This window comes from Cygnus olor, chromosome 18 (assembly GCF_009769625.2).
Source record: "Cygnus olor isolate bCygOlo1 chromosome 18, bCygOlo1.pri.v2, whole genome shotgun sequence".
Classification (NCBI taxonomy): domain Eukaryota; kingdom Metazoa; phylum Chordata; class Aves; order Anseriformes; family Anatidae; genus Cygnus; species Cygnus olor.
The window spans coordinates 1,481,007-1,505,260 of NC_049186.1; the positions used below are offsets into that span (position 1 = coordinate 1,481,007).

Below are 24,254 nucleotides of genomic sequence, written 5' to 3' on the forward strand. Positions count from 1 at the left end.
CATGGACATCTGGGCAGCCCTGAGAACCAAAGGAGAGGAAGGTGGAGAGGAGGGTGGATGCGGAGCCCCATTATTCCTCTAATGCTTCCAAAGGGAAAGCAGGCTTCTTCAAAGCAGGAAAAACCCTTTGGGTAACAGTTTGAAGGGGACATGGTGGAAAGCCTGGAAAACTTGGCCGGTGGCTAGATGGAGGTTACACTTCTAGCAGGACCAGTACCCAGGACTGCCTGTCCTGGGGAAAGGCTGGAGTCAGGTCCTTAATGAAACTGGCTTTACATTTGGGAGGGTTATTTTTTTTTTGTCTGTTTGTTTGTTTGTTTTAATTGTTCCTAAAACCCTTTTAGAATTGCATTCTAGTGTTAAAAAGCATTAGGATCATATTTTCCCTTCTGCCAAAAGGAGAAAAGGGTTAAAGAAAAATTACTCATCCCAGGGATTCAAGGCTTTTTTCTAAAGCACTGCTTGCTCTGGTCCTTGGGCTACATCTAGGAGAACTGGTCCTTGTCCATCAGTACCCCAGAATAGCCTTTCTCTCCTTCCCCTATCCAGAAACCTCCACAGATTTCCCTGCTCAGAAATATCCCTCTGCCATCAGCCTTCCTCCCCATGATAGCTCAGAAACCCATAAAAGCGCTTTTTGCAATGCCATGTGGATTAAATAAAGTCTCTTAGCCACCCCACCACACACACACACACACGCTCACACTCCTGTATTTACAGATTGCAAATTGCCTTTACAGGCATGAGCTGCACACATGCAGATACAAATCTCAGCACAGCAGGGTCCTGGGTGCGCTGTTGCTGGAGCAGCAAGAAATGCTGCTGGTAGCCACCGGTGTGTTGATAGCTAGGGCAAAGCTGCGTCTTGTTCTCTAGGCTGCAAAGCTGGGGAAGTGGTATAAAAAAAGCTGGGCATGGATGTTTGCCAGGAGGTAGTAAACAAACTGGGAGCTCTGTTTTTCCTCTGGCTTTCACTCCAGAGCCTTGTCTGTCTGTGGAGGAGATTGCCTGGCTGCACTGGGCAGATTTCTCAGATTCTAAAACTGGCGCTTTTATTTATTTTTTGGTTATGGGGAGGAGTAGGAGTAATTAACCCTGCTTTGCAGAGAGCCAGGTGAGCAGCAGGGAGCTGCGTGGACTCTGGATTCAAGCCAAAGGCAGTAAATGGCACGAGAGCAAAGTTCAGAGCTGCCTTCAATCCTCGTTCACATAATGAAAGCATGAAAGCAGATTCACACGATGGATGAACATGAAAAGCCAAACATATCGATCACTCCGTACATCGCTGGCAACCAGCTGTTCTGGCAGCAGTCTTACAAGGGCTCTGCTGCAGTCAGACACAAGATAATGAGGAGCAAGCAGAGGAGCCCGGATCGGGTGGGTTTTATGCCTAGGGAGAAACCCTGCTTGTCCCAGCATCACCTGTGCTGCTCTGATGTTGCTCACGGTGACTGTGTTTTCTAGATGGTGGACTCTGTCCAGCAAACGCATTTGCTGTGTGCCTGAAACCTGCTGCACAGAGGCAGAGAAGCTGTGGCAGTGCTGCAGGGAGCATCAGGACGCCAGAGCTGCCCGAAGGGCCCAAACATCCAAACCCTCTGCTTCCCTCGGGCTCTGCTGCACGACTAACAAAGCAGGTGGTGTGCAAGGTAAGACAGCATTTCACGTTCGTTCTTCTCCGTGCAATTAGGCAGAACGAGGCCTCTGCACAGGCAGGGCAGGCGCTGCAGGCAGGGAAGGCAGCGGCACGGGACTGGCTGCAGCGTGCGGGCACGGAGCAGTGCTGAGGCCAGTGTGGGCAGGGGCGCTGGATGGAGAGCTGGGGGTGCTGGGCGATGTAACCCCCACCATTTTCTCTGCCTCTTCACGCTGTTTCCCATCTCAGCACAAATGCCCTCGGGTTTGCACATTGGGTGCTCACTGCCAGCCCACCAGCTCCCTTCCCTGCTCCAGGAGCCCTTGGGGATGCTCCCAGGCCTGTGCCCCATCCACCTCCCCGAATCTGGAAGCCAGATCTTTGCAGATGGAGGCAGTGACCTCAAATTGTCCCTGAGCACGGATGGTCCTCTGGGAACCGATTCAAGAGTCTAAGAGGCACCTTAACGGGGGGAGGGGGGACGGGGGGCAGCAGCAGGACATGTCCACTTGGAGACCCACCAGGAAGGAGGTCCTTGGCCTGCTGGTGGCTGAAAGCACCGAGCCCCCCTCTCCCAGTGCCACAGCCCCAAGGAGGAAGGGCAGTGCAGGGAGAGCCAGCCCCAAGAGGGGGCCCACCACCTTTTCCCATGGGAAGCACCTTCCCAAGGTTCCCTTTTGCTCGTCCATCTGTGAAACTGTGCAGAGATGGAGAAGGAAAGCCATGCTTCCCGTGACAGCACTGCTGCTGCCTGGTCCCCAAGCCTTTCTTTAGAAACATAAAAATAGAGATAAAAACAAATCAAGACAATGCACTGTGTCACATTCTCCATGCCAAAGGCTGTGGCTAAGCCCTCGTCCCCTGCCATGTCCTCAGAGCCTTTTTTCAGAGCTCCACAGGCTTCTGCAGCTCCTCCTTTGACCTTCCATCTGCAGCAGCAAAATTCTCCTCCAGGATCTTTGATCTGTCTCTCTGCCTGCAAGGGTGCCTTGTAGCTGGTTATCCATGCCCTGCTGACCTCCTTGCAACCTTAACCAAAGTTTCTACTCTTTTCTATCACCAAAATAAATGTTGAACAGCCTCCTGGCTCTGCATCAGCCTGATCCTATTCTCAAATGGTTTCATACAGTTTTCTTCTAGGGAAAATGTGTGACCTGTGTGTCCAGGTCCTAAGGACTCCACACAGCCTCTCTGGAAGGCATGGTCTGACTCTATAGGCACAAAATACCCTTTTCTTGGATGCCCTTCTCTGTCCTTGTGGTGCTAGGTTTAGCTGTGGCTATGAGATATCTTTTTCATTTGTGACAAAAAAATGAAGGAGGATAATAACAGAGATTGCAGGGAGAGGAAAATAGCTTTATGTTTAAGGAGTTGGATGCTGTTCTCAGGACCTGGAGTCTGTCTCCATCCCGGCACTTCTATGTGATACCAGGTGAAACCTCACCTTGTTATGGTCATTTCCTTCCTTTTTTTTTTTCTTTTTTTTTCTTTCGGATTTATTTGCCAGTTCCCTAGTGCTCACAGCTCTGTCTCTATAGAATGAGACAGTGTTTTCAACTCAGCAACTCTAGACCCAGGATGGGATTATTTCTTTCTCGGAAGTGCTCGTTTTTCCCCATTAACCATACAGGGCCTACCCAACTCAAGCAACTAACTACCCGACAGCTAGGGCAGCAAGATGAATTTTACCTGGTGTGTCTGTCTGGGAGTGGGGATATTTTTCCTTTTAGGCTCCGCAGCATTATTGTCCTTTCCTATCACTATATGATTATCCTTTCTATGACAGGGTTTTCCGACTCACAGGGTACAGTTCATCGAACAATGCAGAACTCAAACTAACAAACAACAACCACCCAAATTTGAACAAAAAGGATGTTCAGCATTCAGGTCCAGAGCTGGAAGATTTTAAATGCAACAAGACTGCAGCTCATGTTAATACAATGTTCTGTGAGCAGAGCTCACATTTGATTTGTCATTTATCAGTGACCAGTCTCAGTGCTACAGATACATTCTGCAGCAATCGTTGGGGATTTTAGGAGAACGAGGAAGCCAGGAGAAGCAGCAGACAGGAAGGGCAGTTCTGTAGTTTGCTGGTGCCTTCCACACCTCTGCGTTCATTCACAGACCAAAAGTACTTGCTCTTTACAACTGCTCAAACCCACTGCTATTGCTGTCTGTAGGATCAGGTCATCTACTGAGCTGTAGTCCAGAGGGAATTATTATTCTAAGAGAATACATGATTCCCTTCTTTTGCCTTTTTTTTTTAATGTGTTTTATCTATAGAATCTATGAACAATGTTGGTATTGATTAATTAAATAGATGCTCAGAAAGAAAAGCGTAGAAAGATGAAAGGTAAAGAGGTAAAATGAATCCAGGGAGAAATGCCACAAGATGAATCCTGGGAGAAATGCCACAGGAAGTTTTGGAAATTATGCTTTTAGAAATAAAAAGTTAACAGTTGGACTTGATGATCTTTTCCAACCTAAAATCTATGATTCTATAAATTAGAAAATGAGAATTAAGGTTGAGGTTGTGCCTTAGCTCTACATCCTTCCTTAAAGGATGGTATCTCATTATTTTGATACGTTTGTGTGCTGATTTAATGTGCTGTGCAATGCAGCTTCCATTATTCATACCATTTAATGTGTGGTAAAGTACAGCTTCATACTTTGGATTTGCTTGGACTTCCACTAGTAAAGGAGCCCAAGAGAACAGGTCATGCTAGAAGAAAATCAATTCTTATAGATTTTTCCAAACCCTCTAATGAGACTGATAGCAAATCAAGAACTAGCTTTGCTGTGAAGAAACCCCATGCATTTGGTAACTTTTGGTAATTTCAGTTATCTACATAAACACGGAAAGCGCTTGGTACCACAAGTACTGTCTCTCTGAGACCTCAAGAGCTAAAGGCTCACAGAGCAAAATATCTGATTTTGCTACCAGGATTCAGGACTATGGCAATACCACAAATTATGAAACTCTGAAATGTATGCTTTATGATCGAAAGAAAGTGGATTTTCAGACTTAAAGGAAAACTCTGCCTCTGCTCCACTAATATGTTTTGAAAATGTCTGTCTGGGAAGCTTTGAATCCTTCATTTTTTTTCAGTAATTTGGACTTTCTCCTTGTAGCACTAGGAGGTAATGGGATGACTTCCAACACCTGATACTGCTACATCTGGAAAAGCTGCCCCTGGCACATGGCTGTGTCTGCATTAGATGAAAGCACTAAGCAAGGAGAGAGAATCAGTGTCTCAGGAGGAAACATCTCTGTGGTCTTCTCTCAGTCTCACAAGTGTGAGACTCCTTAATGGCCTAGATGGTTAAAATGATTTTCGTGTAAGATGGAAAGAGCAAAGATGAGGATCACAAAGGCATGTGATAAATGTACTACATGGTTAGGCATCATACAGCTGCACCTTGTCACTCTAACTCGTGCAGATGATATTTGGATCACTGCAGGGATCAAAAGAAGAAGCCATAAGCTTCATTCTTTTTCATGCTTGTCCCTGGTAGAAAATACTCAGTAAATAAGTAATTGGTTGTTTCCTCTCTCCAGAGGAGTCTGTATAAGAGAAACAGTTAAGACATAATTGTGCCATATGAGCTAACAGAATATGTCCATTCCGGCAGAGGTTTATGAGCAGCTTCTGATGCCACATGGGAACCTCACTGGCTTTTCAGACTCAAAGGGACTTTGCTTAAGTTCCCTTCCAAAGGAAACGGCTTCACCTCATTATTTGCAGACAGCATCTGTCACTTTTCTATGCCAGTGGATGCTGATCGTCCTCAAAGAACATTGTACAAATGTGCAGACTGCTGTGTGTTGAGAAAGAACTGCTATATCAATTTTCCACTTGAAAGCAGCAATAACAGCAAATAAAGCCTGAGCCACATGACTCTATTGGATCTGGGGCACTTTCACTGAGGCATTCACCCTAAGTGAAAGACAAGAAACTAAAAGGGAAGGTATAGACAGTTGCAATGCTGCCAGTGTGTTACTGAATACTCCTGGTAACCCTGTGAAATGCAGAAAATGGGTGCTTGTGGCCATACTGGTGGAGAAAGAAGATCCAAGGAGATCTCATCTGTTGTTGTATGTGGACCTGCTGAAGGAGCTTCTGCTCACTGCAGCATCTGAGACCCCATGCCATTGGTTTGCATAAAAGCTCTCCTGCAGTAAAAGCTGCCACAAAGTGCAGATTCTGTAACCTACAGAGCCCTTGAGGCTCCTGCTCTTGTGAAATCTGTAGGAGCTGAGTACATCATCTCCTTTTCTAGATCTGGACAAGGGATATTTGCTGTGCCTTGTGTTCCCATCAGCAGACATATGGAAGCTACCGGGAGATGGGATGCTGGTTCATCTCTCCATCCATCCATCTATCTAGTTACCCTGGCAAATACCACTTTGTTAGCTAGTTCTGCTGCTACAAGTCTATCTGCCACTTCGATTGCTAATTGTAATGTGGGAACCTCCAGGTACCTTCTCATCAGGGGCTCTATCCCAGCCAGCCAGACCCAATCCCTCTCCTGGATTGTACAATGGGCAACACGCAGGTCTGTGGTGAGACTGAGAATGTCTGGCACAAGCAGACTTTTTCTGGAGTCCTACAAGCAACATTTGCCTATACCAAGTAGGGAACAGTGGATAAACTAGTAATCGGTCACTGCCCTCCAGCTCTGAGCAGCTGTATCTGGACATAGCCTGCACGCCTGCAGGAAGACAAGGACGTGAGGACAGGGCATTTCAGGACATTTGATTCTGACTAGAACCAGCAGGTATTTTGGTGTGAAAGTGGGGCCAGAACAACAATTTCAAAATAAGGAAGCAGGGCACTTTCATGAGCAGTGTTTTAGGAACACATTGGTAGGAACACATTGATTGGGTTTTGGGGCTCCAGCCATACATACAGTATGTAATGCACCTAGGAAAAGCCAACACTTACCATCCCTCCTTCAAGTTTCATGGCAGGTCTGAGACTGGGACATGAAGAGACATTTATTGTATGGCTGCTGCCACAGTTGTGCCCTGAGATTCCTGCAAACTGTTCACTCTGTGCATTTTGTACAGTTATTTGGGGTGGTTTCCTCGCAGTGACTAGTGAGGAGTCTGGGTGACTCCTGGAGGGCACAGGTTAAGTGAGACGACCTTGCTCCTTTGAGTGCTAAAGTGAATGGAGAAATAAGGAGCAAATGTCAAGCAGCAAGCACTTCTTGGCATGCCCTGACTTCTCTTACAAAGATGACTTCACTTCGTGGGCCATATTCTCTAAAACTCTCTAGGAGAATCCAGAAGATTGCCTGGGAGACTTAGGGTACAGACGGAGTTACTGGCAAATCTTCCCATAATTTTAGGGGAAGAAGATTCACTCTTTGTGACTCGGTAACTTGATCTTTCACATCTGCATGTGTACCACCCTAAGTCAACCCTTGAACTTCAGTAAGGCTGGGGCTTTTGAACAGCTGTAGAACAGGCAAATATCACAGTCTTGGCTGCTCCATCTTCCCAGGCCTGGGCAAGGAGGCACTTACAGAAACTCCAGGGAAAGGAGTTTGAACAGCATCACCCACCAACAAGCTCCACAACCTTGCTTGCTTCCAAGAATCTGTTCGCTTCCATGTAGGACAGTCAGTACTGGCATAATGGGAGGGCAGTGGCCTGTGCCAGATCCACGTCTGAAGGAGGGGCAGAATTAGATAATCTGCTCCTCTGGAAATGCTGAATGGAGAAACTTGAAAACCTGTAGGAATTCTGACTCAGCTGGCCTGTAGCTCCCCATAGGAAGCTAAAGATTTCTCAGTATCATCTCTTCAATTCAGACGTGTTTTCCCTACGTAAGAAAAAATGGAGTTTTCACATAGAAGGGCCATTTCAATTTTCATCAGTTAAAATTTGCATTGTTAAAATAATAGTCCTGAGGCAGGAGAAATGAACGTTCTTCCTCTGACTGCAAAGGGAAACCAAGTGACAGTCTGGTTCCTGTCTTCTTATCAAGTCCCCACCAAACTGTTTTTTGTTTGTTTGTTTGTTTGTTTTCCCCTCCCTGAAATACAGGAAAATGAATTTTGGAGAACTGCCAAAAAGATTACATGAAATGTCCTCTTTGCAAGAAGAAGCTTAGAGAAGAGCAAGATTTAATATTAAATTAAAACCAGTTGATGGACATTCACTGCTACCCCTGCAATTAAAAGAGGAATGACTTTCCACAGCAAAGGGAGAGGTAGGGGTTTATAAAGAAATATCTCTTGGTAGTGGGTTCTGATTGTCCATCTACACCTGTCCCAGGAGCACCTAATCCCCGTCATGCTCTGAGAAGGATTGGAACCTGGACTGCAGAGATGTGCTCAAACTCCTCCCAAGGTTTTACCAACGATGTCAAAAAGCTGACATTCTGAAATGTGTCACTGCAGATGGATGACCCAGATAGCAAACCTGGCAGCTGGCAGCTGTTCTCAGGATATCGCTGTTGGCCTTTGGAGCTACAGGCCAACAAAATTTTCTGAGTTTTCATTTTTTGAAGGACCAAGTTTCTGACCTAGTGGACTGACATTTTAAAGCACTTGTAGAATATTTCGAGGAGGTTACTTTGATCAAAATTTAAAAAGTGTATCTCAGCATACACATACCAAATGCATTTTGTAATACACTTCAAGTTTGTTCAAAAAGAAACAAACAACCTTTAAATATCTGGATGTTTTTTAAATCCTCAAAATTTCTGTTTCAGCTATTTTCTTCATTCATTATTTTTTGCTTAACTGTTTGGTTAAAAATGTTGTCACTCTCCAAGGGATTCTGCTGCATTCTAATAGGAAGGGGCAGAATTTTAGAATATATATGGATTTCAGGGAGCCCTAATTCATTCTGCGTTTCATTAGAATGCAAACAGCTTCTCTATACACTGGTTGTCCTCCAAAAGGGTTGGGATTTAGAATTAGATGGAATGTTTGAAAATTTCAGCCTAATTCTTCTCTCACTGAAACTAGTAGTAATTGCATTGCTGACCTCAGTGGGAAAAAATCTGTAATAGGGTTAACAGAATCTCACACCAGAGTGATGTGCTGGAATATCAGCATTGCCAGATCAGCATATTTTGTCCCAAAAGGTAAGCTGTAAGTGACATTACAACTGAAAGATACCCTTTTTGCAGTTCTCCATCAGGTCCTCACACTGCAAAGCCATGCAGCAGGTATTTACATGTGATACTTTCAGCAAGTAATCACAGATTTCTCATAGACGGTGTTCTAGCAGTCTTACTGCATGTCACAATTTAATATTGAGGTGAAACAAATCCTTTCTGTAGCTTTGCTCCTTGGAGCTGAGTGTCACGCAGCAGCAGACTGAGCAGTCGCTGCTTGCAGCCAATTTACTTGAGCAAGGTTTTGAAATAACTTTGTGACAACCTCCTAATGAAACCAGGGACAGGGCTGTTCAGAGAAGTCTAATTGATTGCGAATGTCCACTGTTTCCCAGTCCTCGGGAAAGCATTGCAAGAGCCATAAATAAGCATTGTAGCTCATGGCTCATACATCATTTTAAACATTTGACCTTTCTGAAAAGATGGAAAACGGCAAAATAAACAAAGGCTCTAATTTTGGTGTTTTAGTCACATTGGATTTATTAAGTCTAGATGTGGAGAAATGAAAAAGGGGGCCTAGGAGTTGTCTGCATCTTCGTTGCAGGGGGAACCCTTGCTGGGAGGGATCATAGAATCATAGCATGGCTCAGGTTGGAAGGGATTGCACTTGGACTGGTTGGACCTCATTAGGTTCATGTGGGCCCACTTCTCTGGCCTGTCCAGGTCCCTTTGGATGGCATTCCTTCCTTCATTGGTATCAACCGCATCAGCTTTGTGTCATCTGCAAGCTTGCTGAGGGTGCACTCGACCCCATCGTCTATATCATTCATGAAGATATTGAAAAGCACCAGTCCCAAGACAGACCCCTGAGGGACACCGCTCATCACGGGCCTCCACCTGGACATGAAATGCCCATGTGTGGCTTTGCATCGCCCCATGCTCCAGCTATTCTCAGCAACAGTGGTACCACCAGCAGCCTTTCTTCCCCAGCAGTGGATGAAGCCATTTATTTGCTGCTTGGGATTTTTAATTTTTTTTTTCTATGTGAAATCATACATCTCTTGAGGAGATAATGTGTATAGTATTGAAGAATAAGTGAGGGAGGTCTGCACGCATGTGGTTTGGGAGGAATTAGCAAAGCAAGGTTGAAATATGGTTGCTTCTAGAGCTGTGTAGGAGCTGGCACTGGCACAGGCATCACAAACATTGAGAGTCCAACCAATTCTTCAGCAAGTCTACTAAAGTGACCTTGGCCGTCCTGAAGAGCACAGATTCACTACTGAAGCTGCTGATAGATGAAGATAATGCTGCTATGTCTTTTCTAATTAGATTTTTAAGTGCTTCAGGGTGAGGAGTGACTTTTCACAGGGGATACTACAACATCCAGCAGGATGAAGCTCTGAAGCAAGTCAGAGCATCTGGCTTTATTATATGAATAATGACCAAATCATAAGTAGCATAATAATAAGATGAAAATTGTATGATGGAACAAGAAGTAACACTAGTAATATGATAATAACAATAATTATAGTCCTGTTATTAGTTATAATTATCCGACTGTGTTCGGCAGACCTGATCAGAGGTCAGGTTCAACTGGGGAGTGTGTCCAAATGTAACCGGTCACATTGTCCATGTGCGAGAAGCCCCGGGCAGGAGCTGGTGGCTGTGGAGGTTCCATCCGGGTGCAGCTTGTCCCCGAACGTCTCAGGGCGCTGTCGGATGTTTAGTGTTACAGGTCGGGACAGGGAGCTAGCGACCTGGAGATTGGGTGAGAAGCTGGAGTTTGAATCAGAGGTGTGGGTGACTAAAATGGGCCATCTGGGAAGCATTTCTCTGCCCACGTTACCTTTCTGACAATGAGGAGTCCAATCTAAAGCAGTAATTTAAGGTTCTCTGATTGTAGTGCAGAAAAATAGGCACTTCCAAGGCTAATTTATCAGACACAGGCATGTCTGAACTTAGACCACATGCTTAACTTTTTGGCAATTCAGATTCTTAGGGCTTCAGATGGCCATGTTTACATTGGGTGTAATAACACTTTCTCTGTATTTAAATTTAAATATTTAAATTGTCAGTGTTTTGGGAAACAACTTTTTCTTTTGCTGCAGCCATACAACACTGATCTTACTTGGACTCTGTAGATCCTACTGAAGTACCATTAATCTACAGTAACAATAATTACAAACAATGTCTTATTTAAGTAAGTACAGTGATCAGGCGTTCTGGTTTCTTTTGAGGAATGTCTCCTTAGCTTTATGTTGTGAACAGATAAAATACTCTGCTATTGATCTGTGAACACTGTTGACCAGTGACACAGGCAGTAAACTGGCACAGCTGGGAAGTCTGGAATTGACAGAAGCTTTCTGAAATGCCTCTTGTGCAAACTGGAATGACAGCAATAATTTTTCTGCTCCTGTGTTGACATGCTGTGGTATCACCCAACACAGAGAACAGCAATGGGAAGTCTCTTGAGATACTTCCCCTTCTGGAGAGGCTATGAGCTGCTTTGCAAATTCATGCTGAACTACTGGAACACAAAGAAGTGCCAGCTAGGGATATCCTCCTGTGCAAGTCACGCCCAGACAAGGCTTTATTCCTGTCATTTTAATTAAGATTTTCAACTGAAAATTGATTCTTTTAAAATACTGGAGAATATTAGAGTGGTCCAGAGGACTCTACCTGGTGACCTACAGCACTCTCAAGCTGCCTTGGCACTTCTTACTGTCCTTTCAAGAGAAGACAGTAAGGTGCATTCAGTTAACTGTATGGGGTGGGGACACGGCACTTGCTTCTCCAGATCACACCCTCCAAAATCTTGCTTTAGCACTTGCACTTCACTGGACAAAATGGGAATTGCTGGAGGTGGAATTATCTCCTCACCAATGCCCTGATGGTGCTTCACTGCCAAGTGCCACTGTCACTAGTGGATGTGACTGGTGGAGCAGCATTGATGTTGCACTTGCATGGATTCTTTTCAGACTTGGCTGTGAAGCATCTGTCACCAGCAGCTTTCCCTGTGCAAACCTCACTAGACATCGAGGATAAAGTTAGCAAAGCCATGACCTATAGATTTCTTCAAAAGGTTGTTTTTTTTTTAGGTTTTCAATCATTCTTACCAAGAGAAACTCACATAGAGTCAGTGTGATAGCTCCCTGAGCAGAGAATGGGACATAAAATCAACTGGACTGTACCCCATGCTGGCAAAAATGCATTTGTCCTCCACAAAGCAGGCATGAATCTTCATTTATGTGTGACTCCTCCATTAAGTAGCCCATTGCCCAGTTCTTATGGCAAAGTAGATGCCCATGTGAGTGCACAGCAGAGATTTTCCTTAGCCTTTTCCCCCTCATCTGTTCTGCGTCAGGTGAACTCCACTGACTTCAGACCAATCTGTCAAAGACTTACAGTCTGTCTTTGAAGAACATTAACAGCTAAACTTACTGAATCTATGCTGGTATTTCTGATAGCTCCTTTCCTCCTTGTCTGCACAAGAAGAGAGAATTTGGGGTAAACTAACAGCCTATGCTGGACCTCTCTAGAGAAAGGCTTCACTGGTAGCCTAGGTAATAAAATAATGTATCATATAGGAAACACTATGGGTAGGCATTTTTTCATCCAACAGCAAAATGAGATTCAGATGAAAAAGATTATTTTTTTTTCCTGCAAATGTGTATTTTCAATGAAAATTTGGAATTTTAAAATTCTGAACTTGTTCCTATCTCAGTGGTTTTCTTCCCCATGTTTTCTGGCTTTGTGGTTTTATTCAGAAAGCTGTATTCGTTTTGTGCGTGTGTGCACACATGTATTTGTGAATAATTGATGTGGTCTAACTGGGATTGTTCATTACTGTCAATCTCCTTCGCAATCCTATAATTTTGACATAAATATGTTTTTCCTCAATTTTACATTGGGTTGACCCCGAATTACTATGAAGCAAGGCTAACTTTGAGACTAAATAAAATGATGCCTCTGGAAATTGAGAATGTATTAGTTATGTCATTGGACGGATTCCCTGACAGGAGCTTAAACTGAGCACTTAAGAACTGTCTTCAGCATCTTATTGTCTCTGACGAGATCATGATTCAGACTACTCAAGCAGTATCTCAAGTAACCCTCGGGGAGTAGAACTGGGTCCAAGGACAGCATTTTGATGCATAGGTTAGCAATGAATTCAGGTTTAATTACCTTGTCTCTGCCAGCTTAAAGAAAGTTGTCAAATAAGATCACAGAGGGTACAGACAGCCATGCCCAGGTATGCAACTGGAGCCGCAAACAGCTGTGACCACACAAAAATAAATGCTGCAGTCAGATGTAGCTAAGCCAGGGATCCGCCAGGGATTCGCCCAGTCAACCTCCCTTGCCCCTCAAAAAAAAAGAATCCTACACCATGCAAGCATGTACCCACCAGGGAGAGGTCTGCTTGACCCATCACAGAGCCACTTGCCATGACCACACTGTATTAACCAGCTACACCACCTCATGTTTTGTGGGTTTTGTTTGTTTGTTTGTTGTATACATCCTTGTCTCATACAACCCTGAAAACTGGTTGTTTTCAGGTTCTTCTTCCAGCCCACATTTGGCTAGTGGTTCAGGTTGTTGGATGTTTTTGTTTTGTTTTGTTTTGTTTTCAAGCTGTATTTTTCAGGTCATGGCTTAACCTTTTTTTGGAGGATTGCAACTCCAAGAGAATGAACCGTCCAGGCCTCAATAAAGAGTTTACAAAGTATATCAGTACTGCCAAGTTACAGCTGCATGTGCTTCAAAAATCCCTGCTACTTGCAAGAAATCTATGCAGCTAGTAAGTGTTCACATATATATTAGCTAGATGTGGAGAAACAGAATTCAGTGCCATTCAGAGCAAATAATATAATGGACTGAGAAATACTGCAGTGCAAAATTCAACCCATGGCACAAAATATTTGTGAGAAACCACTCCATATAGCCCCATGCTTCCCTATGTGCTGGATGAGAATACTTGAAGAGCCTATTTCCCCAGTCATGATGGTCAAGGCCTAAATGTAAGTTTGCCCAGCATTTTCTACTGTCAGAACCAGTTTCCAATTGATAATGTCTTTGAAAACTTGAATCTATTGGGCCAAACCTCTTCATGTTAAATGTATTCCTCAGGGCTGATTTTCTTCTTTTATTCTTATTCTTATTCTTATTCTTATTCTTATTCTTATTCTTATTCTTATTCTTATTCTTATTCATTCTTATTATTGCTATTATTTCCCCAGAAAGATATTTAATCATTTACCAAGTAAGAAATAGCAAGGAAAGGGTTTGCCTGTATTTTGATAACTTCACTTGTTTATTTTGAAGCAGGGGTTTGAAGTCCTGCAGTTTGAAGAGCACGCAGGGTAGGGCACTACAGGGGCACTATAGGGCACTCCTTTGCTACTTCTTAGTGTTCCACCAAACTGCAAAATGGGTCTGAAATTCCAGGAGCAGAGCTATGGAAACATTCTGCTCTCATACCTACAGCTGAAGGCAATGAGATTGTGAATACAAGTGCTATAAAATGCTACAAGCAGAAGTATTTTGTTCACGAACTGCAATATTTGACAGCGTACAGAAAGGAGTTGGTGAAGATAACTTATTTGATAAAAGAGACGGGAGTACATGAGACTATTAAGAGTAAAAATATCTAATTTAGCATTAGTATATTGTCTATACTGACCACTTTGGCTTTAATCTGAGCAGAGCTACCTGGTTGTAATAAATATACCACGCCTTCCCTTAAAAATGGTGTGAAAGAAAATGAAATGAAAAATACCATGACAGAATTAATATGCTCTGATCATCTTAGAAAAGGTGATGAGGAAACTGATATTTCTGTATTCAGTGCAGACCATGGACAATATGCAGTAAAGCATGCCTGGCACCATGAATACATGGAGAGCTTAATGAGACACTGAGCAGGTACCCAATCAGAAATAGCATCTGTATTGTGCTCAGGATGAGACCAGAGCTCTGTGCAATCACATAAAATCTCAGTCGGAATATGTACATGTAAATGAGCCCAACTCAGAGTTACCTCAGATCTGTCACTCTCGCTTGGAACTGGGAACTTGACGTTTTTTTTAACGCTGCAATTTTGGGGTGAAAAAAATGACATGGTCAAGACTCTGTGCACCTTTGCTGGGTTTTGCAATGGAGACTGAAAGCATCTTATGATGGCTGCTTTTAAAAGCTGAGGTGACATGCCCTGACCACACGGAGCACCTTGCTGTCAACAAGGAGCACGTCCAGATAGCTTTAAGGAAACTCCAGATTCAGATTTTGTTTTTAGGAACCAGCTACATGTGAGTTCCCATGCTGCATATTGACAGTTCACCCAGATTCCCAGCACTGCTGAAGGTTGCTGATACCTCTCCTTTGCATTTAAACATGCAATAAAAGTTTTTAGCCATTACCTGCTTTCATTGCCCCTTCTTATGCTCAGCCAGCCCAATAAAGGGCTTTGCCAGCCTCCTACAGCAACCTGCCTCTTCCACACTGGGTATTAGGGGAGGGGGAATGAAGTGCTCAAACAGAATTGCTTTAGGTTCTGGGGATGACTGTTCTGTTGCAAAAGGAAAGTGTTGTGAAAGTTTCCCCATCTTTGAAGGATCAAAAGGAAGTGTGAAAATTAACTGGTTCTTTGTGTGAGATCAAGGAAGTAGGATCACCAGGAAAGTCTTCAGACGAAGACAGGACTTTCCATACCCTCATGATCCTGGCTTCTCTAGGACTTTTTTAGTCAGTAATTACATTTGCCAGGACTAAGGTTTTAGCTTGGCAGTTCTTTTCATTTTGAGGAAAGTTAGTAGTAATTACAAGTTTCCAGGCTGGTCGTTTCATAAAAGGACAGAAAAACCTCAATTACAAGAGGAGAAGGTCACTAAGGTTACTGCTCATTCTCTTCTTCTCACTTTTGCTTAAATTGTCAGTGAAGATGGCAGTTGGCATCAAATGGGGTGCCTGATTATATAGCCCAATTTCAGCATCTTCTCCAGGTGGAAGTGGAAGGGAATGCAGGTGGCCAGGCTGCCTTACCCTGATGCAGCAGTGCCCTCCAAGCCTCTTGACTTTCAGACTATCCTGGCTGTCATCTTATTGCTCATTTTGAATTATGATATTAATAGAAATAATGTTAATTTAGCCATCAAGTTCAATTAAAGTGAAATGTTGACAGCTCCTGAGTCACTAAAAAGCACCTAGTAAAATTTTCAATAGTGCTCTCAAAATGCAGCCAGATGCTCTTTGCACTTTGAGTTACCTAATGTCTAAGAAATTTCAGTGGTTTGACCCAACTGTATTTATTGCCTTTAAGCCTAGGTATTTGATGTTTCTGAAGATGAGATAAAGGAGAAGAACCTCCCACACTACCTGTGAAGCCATGACCGACTCCAGGGACACAATGATTTCTTTAACAGTGCTGTGAGTCTCTGTGTGTACGGTAAGTTGTGTTGTGCCTGCAATCCAAAATAAAGGCCAGCACATGCCACCAGTGTGCTTCACACAGGAGTACATACATGGGCTTTCACAACTACATCTTCAAAAGCTGTTTTAGGTGAGCTGAAGTCCTGCTGCGCTCTGCTGTTGGGCTTGTGTGGCTCAGACACCAAAGCATGGTGTCTGATGGGTATGGGCTATGTGTAAGGGTTTTCTTTTGTTCTTTCATATTTTCATACAGGGTGCATGGGAGCAGGTCTTCTTGCCTTGAGGCACTGCTTGTAGAAAGGGGCAGAAGGCCTTTGAATGCCTGTCTCACCCCAAGGACATCATTCTGTAGCTGCCTATCTTTCTCTGCAGCATCACCCAGTCATGAGGTCCTGCTGTTGCCTGTGGTCCAAATTGCACATGACTACTGATTTTTTTCACAGGTTTCACTAAATATGTGGCTACTGTCAGGTAATGCATGTTCTGCTGAAAGCCTAATGCAGAGTGTTACAACTCCTGTACGACTCAGGATGGATTTTCATCTGTACACCTTTGCAGGTAGTCACGTAGCTAAGTGACATTGAGCTGAGAAATCTATAAAGTGGAATGTCTTTGTTATCCATCTCGTGGAATTGCTGATGTCATCTTTAGCTCTCATTCGTGCCAATTAGCCAAAGCCCCATGGAGGAGGACTAGATATATAATTCCAGCTGGAACTGGTGCGTCATGTGTGGTTGCTGCCACAGGTCCTCAGCTCAGACTCATCACTCATCCGGCTAGTCACAGAGGTACTCTGGCAGTCCCATCCGGATGATGCTTATTTAGTCCCTTTGGTCTGCTGAAGCTGGTAATAAATCAACTCCATAATGAGGTGAAGTTGCCGTTGGAACATGCTATAACTACACTGTCATTCCAAAAGGCTTTATTAGGTAAAATAGTTGCTTTATATCTGGCTAGTTTGTTGGTAGCCTCTCTAACTGGTTTGCCTAATGGCTGACCTTGCATAGTTTATATATACAGAAGGTTTGTTGATCTGAGACAATATGGATTGAAATTTTCCAAGACATTTATATGAGTATTGGGCTAACAGTCCATAGCAGCACTCAGGACTGGTCATCTTTGTTCTCCTGGGACAAAGGTTACTTCATAAGAGGGATTTCACACTCACATGGCATTTTTTCTTGAAAGCAACTCTCAAAGGTGGTTACAACATCAATGCTACACATTTCCTTTCCCCTCCACTAAAATAGTGCAGCCCCAATAATTTTCCTTATATCAAACTGGATTAAAGGCTAGCAATTCCAGTGCTGTCTAGGGGATTTAAACACCCTGATTGCCAGTGATACCACTAGAATCCAAATAGCAGAAATCTTTCTAAATGCTTCCACACTGCTTTCGCCTACAGCATCCACCAGCAAACCTTTATTTTCCTTCTTTTCAGCCCAAATGTTTTTTTCCTAATATAATGTACTTCCTGATTACATTTGCCTGTATCATTCTATATGCTATTTAAAAATGACATTTATTGTTAAATAAGCCCTACTCATTTATACAGTCATCACTTAACCATACTAATGAGAGGCTAACCACAATTTGTAAGCTGCCGCTTTTCTTTCACTTCTGTAATTATATCAGTGATACTCAATCTTTTCTGCCCTGTGAGCCACAAGGCCTATTCTGTGGTCACTAAAGAGCTGGGTGCCTTCTCCACAAAATATTACTTCTGAACAGGGGTCAAACAGCTGGAGGACATAAGGCCTCAGCCCTATTGACATTTCCTTTGACCTGAAATGGTGCTGATTACCTCTCCAAGTGTTCTGGAGACTGTGTTTTGCTCAGAAGCTTTTCTGAGTGCCGCTTGAGCTCCTGATATCTTCTGCAAAGATGTGTAGGATGAAGAGGGGTCCAGATTCCCATCAGCACCGCTAAACACAGGTTTTCTACCACCCTCTCTGTGCAAGACACATGGTATGGTCTCACTCTTTGCTTGGCCTTCTGCTGGTCTTCATCTGCCCAACACTGTCACTGAGAACATGGCTGTCTCACCTGGGAGCAAATAAAGGGTTTGTAGACTTATTTTGATTGCAATTTTCCCCTGCTGCACAGGAGAGGGTATGGCTCTGCTGGTAGCAGAAGTCCTGCTGATAGCAGCTATTGTGATCTGCCTGCCCAGCTCTTGCCCCAGCTCTGTGCTGGAAACCACACAAACCAGCAGTTTTCCTGCACTGTGCCCAGGCTCTAGGGCACAGGTGCACTTACTAAGTTGAAGACACTTGGCAAATGGCTTACAGGTGTAGCCTTCTCCACTAAATCCACATCTGATCCTGGTGTTACCAGGGCAGCCAGATGCCCAGGCCATGCTTTTCTACAGGGCATGAAGGGGATGACACTTTAGCAGCTTTAGCATCTGAACCAAATGCCTGAGGCACCCTCAGAGTCCTACAGTTGGGAGGAAAATTGCTCCAAGGCTAAGCCTTGCCAACAGCAGCACCAGTGCCAGGACCTGCCTCTCCCTTTACGTGGCAAAGGACCCTGTCTATCCACTAGAGAAAGCTCCCTGAGGAAAGACAAATCCAGGCTTTGCCAGGATCCTTTGAGGTCTGGGGAAAGCATGCTGAGAAAGGAGACTTCCTCACTATTTACCCCTGGCATGACACCAAAGTCAAATTTTTGCTCCTAGCCTTTGGTGTGGATGCAACTAACATGTGGCCTGCTCACTGTGGGATGGTTAATAGAAGAGTGAGGAGAGACAGGAGCAAATGCTGGCCCTTTTCAGCACTGTTACTGCTCCTTCTGTTATCTGAAATGCTGCAGTGTATCATTATCTGTTGATTGCAGTCTTTTGCCCAGTTTTTGCTCTTGCCCAGTCAGCACTCATCTCCAAGACAATCCAAATTAATTGTGTGAAGGATTTCCCAAGACTGAAATATTCAGCAACGTTCAACTGAAATCAAGACAGAGCAGGACTGGTTCTGATCACAGTTTGAGGTGGGCAGAACTCTCAAGGATTGATGTTTTTTTTGGCTGCTCTTTACCCCAAGAGAGGGAAAATCCTGCATCTACACCTCGCTGTGCCACAGACCTAGCATTTTATCAGTAGAGCATGTATCTGGTGGATGGAATTGCTCTCTGAAGCTCTTCTTTCTTTGTCCTCTAAGGATTTTCTTTACCTTCTTTAGGAACCTCAGATTTCCACCATTTTTGCTGTAAATTCTGGTTTAATGACCACTGTCATCGATACTTCTGCTTGTAATAATGAAGCAAGTGCTGAGGATTAAATCAGACTTACCAGACAACCACTGCCAGGACAACTGTTTGTCCCTCTCTCAAACACTGGTACTGCATGTGACTGCTTCCTGTACCTTGCTGTTCTCCATGGCTTTTCAATGGAGTTGGCGGAGGTGTGGAATACTTATTAGCTAACTCTGTTGACACATTAAGTGGATGTTATCCAGATCCACTGACTAAATGCAAGTATGACTATTAATTGTCTCTTTCCCTGAAAGAAGAAGAAACAGAGTTTTGTCAAACCAAATGCCACTTTCTCAGCTAATGTCTTGCCACCTGCCCAACCAGAAGAGACAGCATCCTTATCTTTGAGACAATAGTAGTAGTAGTAATAAGAATAACAGTAACAATAACTGCAACAATATCTCTTTTTGAATGCAGTGTTAGGGCTCATAAGTTTAAAAAAAAAAAAAGGATGCTGCTTGCTGGAACTCTTGATTTGGCAAGCTGAACAATCCAATCAAAGGAAAGTATGTTGCACGTGCATGGTACTGGCAGCTTGATATCCCCATTGGCATTCACCTCTTCTCCATAATACTTTGTGCCATTTGGCTTCATCCCGTATCACTGCATGAAAGTCAAGCAGGTCTCCAGTCCCAGCCGTACCACTGAGCTATACAGCTGTGGATACATGTCCTTACTTCTCCATGTCTGCCCCCCTACCTGTGAAGGGGGCAATCAAACTAGCTTTTGCACAGCTATATGAAATTTGCAGACACTGAAGCACAGGAAGGCTATATTTCAGCACTGCAGACAGATTGTTAGTAGTATCATCTTTCTTTCTCCTCTTTCCTTCCTCCTACCTCTCAGTTACACAGCATCCCACTGTTCTCAAAGTTCATATGCTTGAGGAAAAAAAAAAAAGAAATCTGATTTTTCCACTGAGTGTCAGCATAGATCAGAGGCTACAGTAACATCTTTAGCACAGGCAGATTATAAATGAACTTGGAAGGTTCAAGTAATTCATATTCCTCACTTGAAAATGTACCAGACTAAATCTCAAGTTTGAATGAAAAGGTCAGAGAAAAAAATCAATCTATTAAAACAGAGCAAACTATTAGCAATAGTCAGGTTTGAGCATTTGTTTTTAATTAAAAATCATTTTAGTTGACTATCATATTTTTATCGCACAGCAGGTATTTTGTTCTTTTAAGGAGTAACATAAAACTTTTATAAAGATTCTCCTGCCTAGAACTTCCCTTTCTGCCCATGCACAGTGCAGTGGAGCCTGTTTGCGTTTGATTTAAAATCCTTACAATGAGCCACTCTTTGAGGATTGCACTGGTTTTATTCATGTGCTCCCAGACGCAAGTGTGGATCGAGTTTTCTCTTCTGCTCCCTCTCCAGCTACTCTCCTGGCAAGCAGGTTAAACTGAAGCAACGGTGCAGGGAGATATTTATGCAGGTGTTCATAAATTGTTGTAGTTCTGTTTCCACCGCCGGGGCTATTGAAGCCCTTTGGGTTGGCGTATAATGAAATGCAGACTCCCTGTACTCCCTGTGTGAGGAAGTGAAAAAATCAGATTCCCTTTTTACTTTCCTAGATAATAAGTCCTTTGTTTTAACTAATCTTTCACTTTCAGGGGTGATTAGATGGTTTAGCTGAATGAATCCTATTATTTAAAGCCTTTCCTTCCTGCTTCTCAACGTGTATTCTGACTCATGTACCTATTTTCATGTAGAGATTATTTAGATAAGGTGTTTTTTCTCTCCCTTTAAAAATAGCAGGAAGCAGGATTTTGGACTAAGCCTTATCTGTGTATATGGACTGTCACTGGCACTGAGCTTAGCAAAAGGCAGGGATGCTAAAATGCCCTTGCGAACTCTTGGAGATGATGTTTGACTACTGCATAAGAAGATGCAATGAAAATATGGATGCTGACTGATACTTTCAGGCCTCCTTTAAGTATTAAACAATGAATACTAAACGCAAAAGTATAGCCCTAAAGCAGATGAGCATTCCCAAGCTTGTGCTTCCTCTCAAGCTTGTGCTCACTGGGTTCAATGGGAAGTTCCTGAAGCTGAGTGATCGCTGGTGACTGTCCCCACTGGAGTGGGACACAGCGCGGCCATGGGGCCATGGGATGCAGGAACACAATGCACTGGCCAGAGTGGAAGAGAAAGTGAAACTCTTCCTCCTTCAGCTCCCAGGATATAGGTGCTGGGATCTGGCTCATCGGATCACAGCAAGGGAGGCGGCTGCAGTCACAGCTAAGCCAGGAGCAGAGTGTGCCTCTTTCTTTAATATAAATACCACTAACGTATGTGCATAGGATACATTTTCATTGAGTTCCCCATGTACTATACACCCACATACTCAATGTGAAGCCATTACCTCTGCTTCATTCTCCCAGTTCAGCCTACGCTCCTATTTAACTTAGTGCTCCCTGGCCAAGACTCTTTTTAATTCCTTATTCTCCCAGCACGCTAATGATCTCCTGGAGCAGGATCCACCACCTCCCTGACATATCCTTCTACAAGCCAGAATGTCTGAGATTCGGCTGCAAAAATGTCCACGTGAACCTGGAATCAACTTCCAAAAAGATCTTTTAAAAAAGAAGCCAGATACAGAGAATGGGGAGGGAGAAGGAACAGCAGCCAGCAAAATGCCTTTGCCTCATTCAGGGGATTTATCTGCATTTCTGGTTAATAAAAGACATTAATTGATTCACGTTTTTTATGGCTGCACACAGAGCTATTTCTGGCTGGAAGGAGACACTGTTAAACGGAATGAGTCAGTCCAGACCTGTTATGTCACCCTGGGACCCTGGAAGATTTGTTAATAGCTCTGAAGAAATCAAGTTGCTTCACAGGGCTATTTTCTTCTCCAACATCAAAAGGAGAGGGAAAGTATAGCAATTCTGAAGGATGAAAACAATTTTTTTTACATGGTCCTTTGCATTTGACGAATAGCAACAGGATAATCAAAGAGCTTTGCTCTCCACAAGGCACTTGCATAGAAATCTCAGCAGGATTTATCAGCCCAGCAAAACCTAATCTCCAGAGACATGGCTCGTAGCTAAGGAAAGTCCAGGCAGGTCACAGCTCCTCAAATCACTTCCGAGGATTTCTTCCAGATTAACTTCACAAATCAAAAGATTGTGCTGAGAGACTTTTACAGGAAGGAAAGTCTGTATTTTTCCTCTTAAAACTATGTAGAAAACATATTCTTTCACCAAACCCCACACTCTTCCCCACAAAGGAACCCATTTTATAGACATCAATATTCAAAGTTGTGCCGGAAACAAAACTGTTTTAAATTAGAATTTGTCTTCAGTGAAGAACTGAGTTGCAGCTGAGGTGTTTCACGTTCCTGTTCTCCCTTCTGGGTCACAGTACCCTACCAGATGACACCTCCAGGATGCGACATGCGGTGGTGACTGTGATGGTTACTCACGGATGGAGTCCAGCCAAGGAGCCCACAGAGATGGTGGTCCCAAGTGGCAGGGGCACCAAAGGAACCCCTGTTATGCCTTCAGCCCTCTGACCACATTTCCACCTTCAATTTGGAAAGTGAATTGGATAGTTTTAAACTGAGACATATCTACGCTTTGTTTTTCACCAGAAGACCAAAAATATCCACGGAAAATGTTGACAAATTGAAAGCATTTGTCATTTCTGCTTCTGTTTCCCTGGTGACAAAAAAAAAAAAAAAAAAAAAAAAAGTATTTCCAACTAAGACAAAGCCTGCAGCTCACAGTCTTGGCCAGTTCATCCCAATATTTGCCCTTGCTCTTGCCTCCGTGGTCCAAAGCAGCACAATGGTGGCTAAAACTTGTAAAATGGGTCTCCCGCTTGTCTACTAAGTTGGAGCTCATTTGCCCTTGTTACCACCTGTCCAGGACTGTTCATGATGGGATAAATGCCTATACTGGCCTCATCCTATTCAGAAACAGATACTTATGTTTGTTGTCACACTAGGGAAACAGCATTGCTCTTTGTGGTGATGGGACAAGTTTTCTGTTGTTTTTTTTCATACTTTTTTTTTTGGTGTTGACATCTTGAATATTCACAGCTCCTGGCCATCAGAGGAGTCCATCAAAGGGCTCAGCTCTGTGTTGCAGATATGCAAAACAGAAGCCCGGGTTTCTTCTGAACTTTCCTCACACTGGGTGGTGAGACTAATTTAGCAGCATACGGTTTGTAAATCTGCATGCGGCCCCAACGTGATAGCATTAGCTGACTTAAAGGGGATGGGGGGGAAGTACAGGCATGTTCAAATCCTTACAGTTCAGACAAATCTGCCTCCAGCTATGCTTGCATTGTCATCTTTCTTATGGAAAAAGCATGCTAGAGAAAAAAAGATCCTAAGTGGGCTCCTCCAAATGCACTACTGCCACGGAGCCTGACGGGAGCACGGCTTTGTGCACCGTTTGTGCAACTGCTGGATTGCAGTGTTTTAGCTCTCCCTCTCTGTATTAGAAAGCGAGTGATGGTATTTTTGGGGAAAGCCACCCTTCTGTGAGAGCGGCTCATGGGGACATGCAGATAAAGTAATTTCAGCCTCCACGTGCTCCAGCATCAGCACCTGACAAAGCCCCATTCTCTGGGTGGCTGAAGCCTGCTGGTTTCCCAAACCAAAATTTCCTGCTTTCACATAGCAACCAGGGATTTTGCTGTTCCCTTTCTCCCCCCTATCAGTGAAGACTTCCATTAAAACACCCTGGAATCCTTAAAGACAAGAAATTACTGTGGCACAGCAAGGATCAATACAAGCAAGATAAATACAGCTTGCATTGGCCAGAGCTCTTGTACTTCATAACACAAATCTCAAAAAGCGACGCCAGCTACAAATCCAGGCTAGTCTTTCTATAATGCCATGCTCTTTA

At 43.7% G+C, this 24,254-nt stretch overlaps 1 protein-coding gene and 1 long non-coding RNA gene across 4 annotated transcripts in view; one reads left to right on the forward strand and one right to left on the reverse strand.

Annotated features, from left to right (window-relative positions):
- The window catches only part of SHISA6 (shisa family member 6), a 251,390-nt gene that overhangs the window by 151,736 nt on the left and 75,400 nt on the right, over nucleotides 1–24,254 (reverse strand). The window lies entirely within an intron of this gene.
- Nucleotides 1,472–20,412, forward strand: LOC121057179. 3 transcript variants are annotated; one of them, XR_005813685.1, is made up of 4 exons: nucleotides 1,472–1,649; nucleotides 16,028–16,134; nucleotides 16,259–16,267; nucleotides 16,391–20,412. It is a non-coding gene; the product is annotated as an uncharacterized LOC121057179 (long non-coding RNA). The 3 variants fall into 3 exon arrangements; XR_005813684.1 differs by having other exon boundaries at nucleotides 16,028–16,267; XR_005813686.1 differs by lacking the exon at nucleotides 1,472–1,649 and adding an exon at nucleotides 7,797–7,857 and having other exon boundaries at nucleotides 16,028–16,267.